This window comes from Perissodus microlepis, chromosome 17, assembly GCF_051167445.1.
Source record: "Perissodus microlepis isolate ML-2025 ecotype Zambia chromosome 17, ASM5116744v1, whole genome shotgun sequence".
NCBI lineage: Eukaryota > Metazoa > Chordata > Actinopteri > Cichliformes > Cichlidae > Perissodus > Perissodus microlepis.
In genome coordinates this window covers 38272228-38281016 of record NC_140477.1, presented here as the reverse complement: position 1 = coordinate 38281016, position 8789 = coordinate 38272228, and the positions used below count along the sequence as shown (strand labels likewise).

At 40.2% G+C, this 8789-nt stretch overlaps 1 long non-coding RNA gene across 1 annotated transcript; it reads left to right on the top strand.

Moving 5' to 3' along the window:
• Positions 1 to 2873: 2873 nt before the first annotated feature.
• On the top strand, positions 2874 to 5428 carry LOC146370093 (uncharacterized). Its single transcript, XR_014797458.1, has 2 exons — positions 2874 to 3547; positions 4310 to 5428. It is a non-coding gene; the product is annotated as an uncharacterized LOC146370093 (long non-coding RNA).
• The last annotated feature ends 3361 nt before the right edge of the window (positions 5429 to 8789 follow it).

Sequence of the window (8789 nt, the reverse complement as noted above, 5' to 3'; positions counted from 1 at the left end):
CCTTCTGTTGTCATATGTTGAAAAGAAAGCAAAATGCTACTTTTTACTACTCGGATCTAATGTATTCATGTTTAAATACTGTGGGTAATGTAATCTAAAGAAGTAGTCAGGGTGTGGTCCTTCTCAAATTTCCTTCATCCGAGTTTTTGTGCTCGTCTGTCTGCCTCTGTTCTAGGTTCACAGGACATGCAGATGAGATGCTTCTCTTGGGTTTCATATATAAGCAACACACGTCCTGGTTTATGTCACAGTCTTTGGTAAGTTTTACAGTCCAAATTTATTGACTGGTGTTAAGGTTCAAATATTAAGGAGGGATATAGGAGGAAATCCAAATAACAACACTGGTCCGGCCGGAGTAGTCAAAACGATGATTTTAATGAACACACGCAGCGTGGGGAGATGTACACCGCATAACATCAGCTGTAGATCTCCGCCCAAAAAACTACACAGGAAAGGTTTTATAGCATCAGGGCATATTTACTGACGCCCCCTCATGCCTCAAGCAGATACAATACATGCATACGTCAAATCAAAACCACAATGACTTTTAACACAGTTTGAAAGAACATCGTCTCCGTCTCCACGGCAGGTGCATCCTGTCGCTGCCGGACGCCCGTTTATCGTCTTGGAACATCAGCAGCGGTTCTGCAGCAAACTGTTCTTTTGCAAACTCAATTTCGCAGCGACAGGCATAACATGATTAAACTTTTACCTACAAATGAGTCTATCTACTTATGTGTGTGTATGTGTCGACCTGACATGCACTCAGTTTCACCTCTCCCCTCACCAGCTAAACCTTGTAACCTTTTCCCCAGACAGAAGGCCAGCACAACTGAAACTATATGTGTAATATATTGAATAAATGTTTTAATCAAATGATACTACTTAAAACTTAATAAAAGAATATAAAAGTATAAAAGATAATAATGAATAACCTGGTTATTCAAGTAGCATCATCCAAACAACTCCTCAAAATAGCAACCAAAATGCACACTTTACAGAGGAAACAAAGACACTTTAGAAGTATACTTCCTGACTTATTCTCAGTCAACTGTTACCAAGCAAACTCAAACACAGCAGGTTGCTGAATACACTCAGGTCTCTGCTCAGCTACTATTCTTGCTGTAAGACTAACCTTCTAAGCTCCACGTCACTCACACTCTGCTTAGTTTCACTTTCACTCAAACGCCTGCACTTCCTGTCAAGACTTTCAGGCCCAGACTGTAGTCAAAGTTGAGCCTTTCTTTTATAATGCAATGTAATCTGCATATAAACATTGAAGATTATCAAAAGCATTTAAGATTATAGATTCAACTCAACAGTTTAAAGTGGTTATCACTGCTCCTGTACTAAAGGCTAATTAATTGGGTGCCAATATGTTTAAACCTCTGAATGCAATATCAATACTTGTAGATTATGTTATTAATGCCATGGTAATATGAACAATAGCAGTAAAATAATTTCTCTGATCCCAATACTGGTTACTTTTTAATGTTAGATTTAACTAAATATAAAGCGTTTTAAGATAAAGGACAAGTTAAGTCTTGTTTTGTGCAGGGCTGATCAAATTTTGTCAGTACCATACTAATTAATCTAAGCCTCTGGACTTCTTTCAGTTTCTTGAAGATGTTTCACCTCTCCCACATGGCTTATAAGTCTGGGACTCTCCACCATTTGATCTTAGAACTGAAGAAGCTTCTCGGACGAGACGTGAAACGTCTTCAAGACACTTAAAGAAGTCCAGATGCTTTTCTTTCCAAGCTCCTTAGACTACGATGACCTGGTGGACTGAGAAACTTCACAGACACACTAATTCCTCCTTGCCAATTATCAGCTTAATAGAATTGTGTAACAAAATGTGCTGAATGTCATATAATTAACAAGAAAGCAGAGAAACTAAGGACTTATGGTTTGAGGCATAAACTTCTTAACAAACTGATTTTAATTATTCTCTCCTCTGTTTGTGATTTTTAGGAGCCGTCTTCAGATTGAGACCTCAGTGGCAGTCAATGACATGATGGACATGCCATCTATTTGAAATGCTGATTTATTTTTTTAAATATATTTGGCACGCAGACTGGGGGGAGCCAGGATCAAACCACCAACCTTCCAGTCAGAAGATGACCAGCTGCACTTCCTGAGCTACAGCCACCCCAAATTAACAATATAAGTCTTTCTTTAGTAATTAATCAAATAACAATGAATTTCACAAATTCCTCCTTTTTTTGTTAACACACCAAAAACTCACAATTAATAAAAAGCAGTTATATGTGAGTAATGCGCAGGTGCTCATCACATCCATGAACATGCTTGGACTTCTGTGCCGCTCCTCTCCACCTGTACTGAAATTCACCTGCCCTGCTTCAGGTGTCTCAGTGCAGCAGCTCCACCTACTGGTCAGAGCAGTGAATCTCAGTGTAAGTGTTACTGAACAGGACATCAGCCTCCTCCTCCTTCTCCTCCTCATCACCTCCTTCTTCTTCTTTGTTTTAATTTCAAGCCATTCCCTGGTAAAATCTTCTGACCCGTGATCTCCTCTCACTTTCCACAGGCACACCTGATTGGCCAGCCTCTACGCCTCTCCGAGTCATGTGACTGGATCGCGTGAAGAAGCGTCTCTGTTTCCGTGACATCAGTTCAGTGGTGTTCTGTGTATGTTTGATATCTCTGCCTGGACGTCCAGCCAACTGCTCCGACCCTCGCTGGACCGGATCCTGGTCCCGTTGGGTTTTGCTGGTTCTGGCCGGTCCCGTTGGCCAATAGGTGCTGCTGGGATGCAAGTGGGCAGAGCTCACAGTGACGTACCTGCAGGGACGACTAGGTGACCTCTGACCTCTTTCAGACGGACGGGCTCAGCTCCGGATGACATCACACCGTTACCTGGATGCATCTCAGCTTCACCTGAAATAAAGAGAACACTGGATGAAGGAGTGCCGGCCAATCAGAGGGCAGTATTCAGACTGCTTCCTTGTACTGACTGAGTGACAGGCTCCTCCTCCTCAGTGTGTGTGTGTGTAAATACTGTACAGAGGAATTATTTTAAAGAGCCTGTTGGATGATGTTGGATTTCCTATTCTTCTTTTTGTCTGGTAGTCTCTGTCTCTGTTTTTCTACTGTTGTTGATCTGATATTAAACCTGTAGCTGGTGGAGCAGCGCTCGAGCTCAGTGTCAGGCACGTGCAGAGGGGGGGGCGGAAGGGGCTTGAGCACCCGCCCCTTTCCTGATGGGTGCCCAAAGTGCCCTTTTGTTGAGGCAATTGTTATTTTTTAATTTTTAATTATTTGTTTTATATGTGTGTGTGCGTGCGGAGTCCTGTCTGTGCCTCTCAACAATAATATTTAACTATTAGTCACAGTTTTGCTAAATAAAAGGATCTGGCTTGCATCAGTCACATGATCACATTTAACCAATGATCGCCCTTGACGGCAGAACGCGCTGGTTACGAGCCGGGAACGAGCTCACAAAGAGCACGTGCATTTTTTGCGGTCCGGAGCTGTAGGAGAAACACAAGTTAACTCAGAGACACAGACTGATGCGACACAACCAGTAAGTAGGTGTACAGCGTACACTGTAGTGTGTAGCACACAGGAGTATTGGCTTATTACGTACACGTTGGTAAGCTGTCTTGTTGCAACTGACGAACTGAAACAAACGAGCGTGCTGTGTGTGCAACAGCGCGACAAACATTACCTGTCCTTTTATTAACTGCACAAGTAGTGCTGGTCACAGCTGCTGGCTACCTGTGTAAGGCTGTCATGGGTCTGTAGCTCTGTCACCGTTTTAGGGAACATATTTAGTTTTAAAGTAAGTTTCCGGGCTTTTCCTGCCTTTCTGGAGGGATTATATTTCACTTAAAACGATCTAATATGCATGTCCACATAATAATGATTATAATTATAATATTTCAAAAACACGCTGTATTTTAAAGAACATACATTAAGAAACAGATTATATTAGATTTATATTTTAAATAAGACAAAATGCTGATTTTACAGCAGCAAAATTATTGTATCTCTACAGTTTAAAAATGTAATAAGCTTTCTCCCTGCACAGAGTGGATAGTGAAACAAATGGAATCATCATAAATACATTATTTCATATTTATTACTTTTTTCCCCTCATTGCTTTATTATTGTAGCTCTAGTAATAAATAATAAGGGAAGGATTCTGGATCAGCACCATGATGGAAACTTGTGCCCACAGTATACACAGTATTCTGAAGAAGGTCTAAAATGTCACTGTGTGTGCATGTGTGTGTTTTATGTATATGGATTTTTAAATGATTACTCATGATATAACATTGTCCAGACATGGCTGGTAAGGACATGAGGAGGAAACAGTAGGAGCTGTGTGAGGCTACTAAAGGTAGTGGATCCCTCAGCAGCTGGATTACAAAGAGCACAGGTAACATTAACACATGTACCAGTTGTTGGAGAGGTATTCCAGTATAAACAAAAAGAATAAGCACAACTGAAATGTTTTGCTTCTATAACATTTTTCTGTCATCATTTTATTATAGATTAAGTGTAAGAGTTGTTAAGTGTGGATAATTAAATAATAGTTTATTGCAATAGCAAGTTGTGTCTTGTTCTCAGATGGACAGCAAGTGGAGAGTGATTACAAACTGGACTGGTCATGCAACACGCAGCACCTGTATAAAAAAGGCCAAAGCCGACTGTACTTCCTCAGGAGGCTGAGGTCTTTCAACATCTGCAGGAAGCTCCTGAGGATGTTTTACCAGTCAGTGGTCGCAGGAGTCCTTTTCTATGGCGTGGTGTGCTGGGGGAGCAGCACAGCAAAGAAGGACTCATCCAGGCTGGAGAAACTAATCGGGAAGGCGGGCTCTGTGGTCGGCATGAAGCTGGACACTCTGGTGACAGTGGCAGAGAAGAGGACCTTAAAGAAACTGATGGACATTATGAACAATGCCGGGCATCCTCTGCACACGGTCGTAAACAATCAGAGGAGCCTATTCAGCGACAGGCTGCTTCTCCCAAAGTCAAAAACCAACAGACTTAAAAGCTCCTTTGTCCCACACGCCATCAGACTGTTTAACTCCTCACTGGAGGGGAGAGGGAGGAGAAACAGGGGGACAAGGGAGGGCGGGAACAACTGAGCTGTAGGTGCTTCTCTACACTGTGCAATATTTGCAATATTTGTTTTTTGTTTTTGTTTTGTCTTTTTTCTTATATTTGACTGTGCAATAACCACTGTGCAATATACTCACTCAAATGAGCAATCCTATTTATCCATATTGTATATTCTGTATCTATATATGTGTATGTATGGTGTATTTATGCTTGTATCCTTACTCTCATTCCCCTTAATGTATCTGTAACATGCAACTTCTTTCGGTGCTTTGCTACTGGAAACTGAATTTCCCGGAGGAACCCACCCGAGGGATTAATAAAGTTTCATCTAATCTAATCTAATCTAATATATGAAATGATGGGATGGAAGGAAGAAGAGAAGCAAAGAGTGATTCACAGTCTAGTTTATTTCTCGGTTTTTTGTTGCCTTGTGATTCCAAGCGCTGTCACCAATCTTTGCATGTTGTTATTATCTCATGACACTTGTTTAATCAGCTACCATCTCTCCTACAGACTTTTTAATGTCTGCAGTCTCAGATCAGCACAGCCCTGCCCTCCAGCACTATCAGCAGCAGGAGCAGCAGCAACACCTTAACAGCAACATTGTACCCATCAGGTAAAACATAGGCTACGTTTGCTTTGCCTTGTTGCCCATATTAGATTCTTCATGAATGTGTGTTGTTGTTATTCAGCCTGGTTCAATGTGCCCCTTTGTAGCTTTAAGCACCCGCCCCTTTAAACGTCTCTGCACGGCCCTGCTGCTGGTTTGGGTCTCATCAGAGAAATAATGAGTGTTTCCAGCCATATTCTTCAGAAATCAATCTCAGAGGCTCGAGGACACCCCAGACTGCTAGATTACATAGACTCTTAATTTCACACGACAGCCTTTGCATTTACATTTTAGTCATGTTGCCATTTATGCAGACGTTCAGGCTGTTAATGGACACTTTCAGGACAGCAGGGAAATGAATGTGAGAGCTCTCACTTACAGAGCAGAACAGTGTCTCCCTGAGGAAATGATCACTGATGACTCACATCAGCTGCAAAGAAAACCACTCAGAGGGATGCTGTTCATCTTGTCTGTTAGTCACCCAAGTGTCACTCAGTGCTCGGCATCAGTTCTTTTTGTTTTTTTAATACATATATGTCAATGACAGATGTAGGTACACTTGATTAAAAGCTCTGAATCGTGAGGCAAAACACACAAAGGCTCAAAAAGTCAGAGTACAGCCTGGTGTGTCCCTCACATCCACGTTAATCCATAAGCACGCACACTCTGACCGTTACTGTGCGAGTCACGCAGTCATATCCAAAAGTTACCTCGAGTCTTCATGAAACAATATTTCATTGACACAAGCAATAAGGAAGAAAGAGTATATACCCCTTCATGATTCTGCATATTTGTCACACCTACATGTTTCAGATCATCAAACAAATTTTTAGATTACACAAAGATAATCAGAGTAAACACACAATCCGGTTTTTAGATGACGAGTTCGTTTATTAAGGCATCAAATTATCCCAACCTGCCGGCTCTCTTTGTTAAATCATGAATTAACTGTGACTGAGTCCAGTTTCACTGCCACAGCAAAGCTGATCACTGTGACACCTGCTGAATCATAAACCTCTTAAACAGAAGCTGTCTGACAAAGTGAAACAGGCTGAAAGATCTCAACCAGCAGCACATCACGATCACGCCACGATATAAAGAACCAGCTGAGGAACAACATCGGTGACATCATCAGTCCGAAAAGTCACAGAGGCATTTCTAAGGCTTGTGAGAGTCGTTATCCACACCTTCACAAGAGTGACCAGCCAACCAAACTTACTCCACGAGCGCATCATAAAATACATCAGTTCTGTCCTGTGACTTGGTTAATGACAGCTCTTTAAAACGAGGCTCTAAGGTGAGGCCTTCTCACGTCGTTAAATCCTCTGTAAATCTCATCCTCACCTCCTCTCCTGGTTCAGGCGAGGATACGAGGACAGGAGGTCAGGATGTGACATTTGAGAGTGCTTTTGAAGCGCTGATGAGATTTGTGGTCGCCACCTTCTTAGACTTTTGGAGGCAGAAGTGTTCGTACTGGACGAGATGGTGAAGTTTGAAGTTATCCCCACACTATAAATGGTCCAAACCTGTCTGTCTCTGCTGCTGGGCTCACTGCTGGAGCTTCAACTGGACAGTAGAGGACAGATTAGAGGAACGGAAGTGTTGGGCAGTTAATATTGGCGTAACTTTGGTCACCGCTAACAGTTGATTTGTTGATTTGATTTGATTTTATTGATTAGCATTCAAATATCTCAGTGAAGACAGAACAAAGATCTACCACAAAGCAAGAAAGCATGAGACAAGGCTAATCAAAAGGTATTGGCTGAAGCATTTGCTTATTACGCCAACCCTTTTAACAAAAGATCTTTTTGCATGCAGCTCCTGTACACAGGGCTCGAAGCAAATAATAAAACAAAGCAAAAACAAAACAAACAAACAAGAAAAAAAAACTTTCCACCTTAGATAAGTAACTACATCAAAGCAAAAGAATCAAGAGTTTTTTTGGGGGGGTTGTTTTGGTTTTTTTTGCTCTTTTCATTCTTGATATATATATTTTTCTAATACTCTATTTTTAAACATACTTTTAAACAAGGAAAATGAACTACACCTTTTTAAATCACTGTCATAACTATTCCACAGGTTAACTCCTCTAACAGAAACACATCTCTGCTTTATATTTGTCCTCATCTTGTTCTTTTTAAAGAAATCTGTTCCCCTTAAGTCATATTGACTCTCTCTGACTTTAAACAGCTTCTGAGTACTGGGGCAAAGCAAGTTATTTTGTGCTTTATACATTATCTGTGCCATTTTATATTCAACTAAATCATAAAATTTCAGGGTATTCAGATTAATAAACAAAATGTTAGTTGGTTCTATATAGTTTGATTGGTTTATAATTCTTATAGCTCTTTTTTGCAACTTGAAAATAGGAAGAGTGTACGTTTTATATGCATTACCCCATATCTCCAGACAGTAAGTCATATATGGAAGCAACACAGTACAATAAAGTGTGTATAATGATTTTTTGTCCAGGACATGCTTTGTTTTATAGAGAATAGCAATGGTTTTTGACATTTTTGTTTTCACATGGTTTATATGAGACTTCCAACTCAGCTTATCAGCAATTATCACTCCAAGAAATTTATTTTTGTACACTCTTTCAATTTCAATTCCATTAACCCTTATTTTAGATACATTTTTCATTTGTCTAGTGCCAAAAATAATCAATTTTGTTTTATTTATATTTAATGATAACTTATTTACATCAAACCAATTTTTTAATATATTTAACTCCTTTTCCGCTGTAGTCAGAAGCTGTTCTAGGTTTTTACCTGAGCAATACAGAGTGGTATCGTCAGCAAACAATACACATTTTAACAGTTTGGAAATGCTACATATGTCATTTATATATAATATAAATAATTTAGGGCCCAGCACAGAGCCCTGAGGAACACCACAAGTTACCTTCAACTGCTTAGATTTGACATTATTGAATTCGACATATTGATATCTGTCATCCAGGTAACTTTTCATCCACTTGTATGCTAACCCTCTTATGCCATATCTCTCTAGTTTATTCATTAATATAGAATGATCAATTGTATCAAACGCCTTTTTTAAGTCTATAAAAACACCAACAGTATATTCC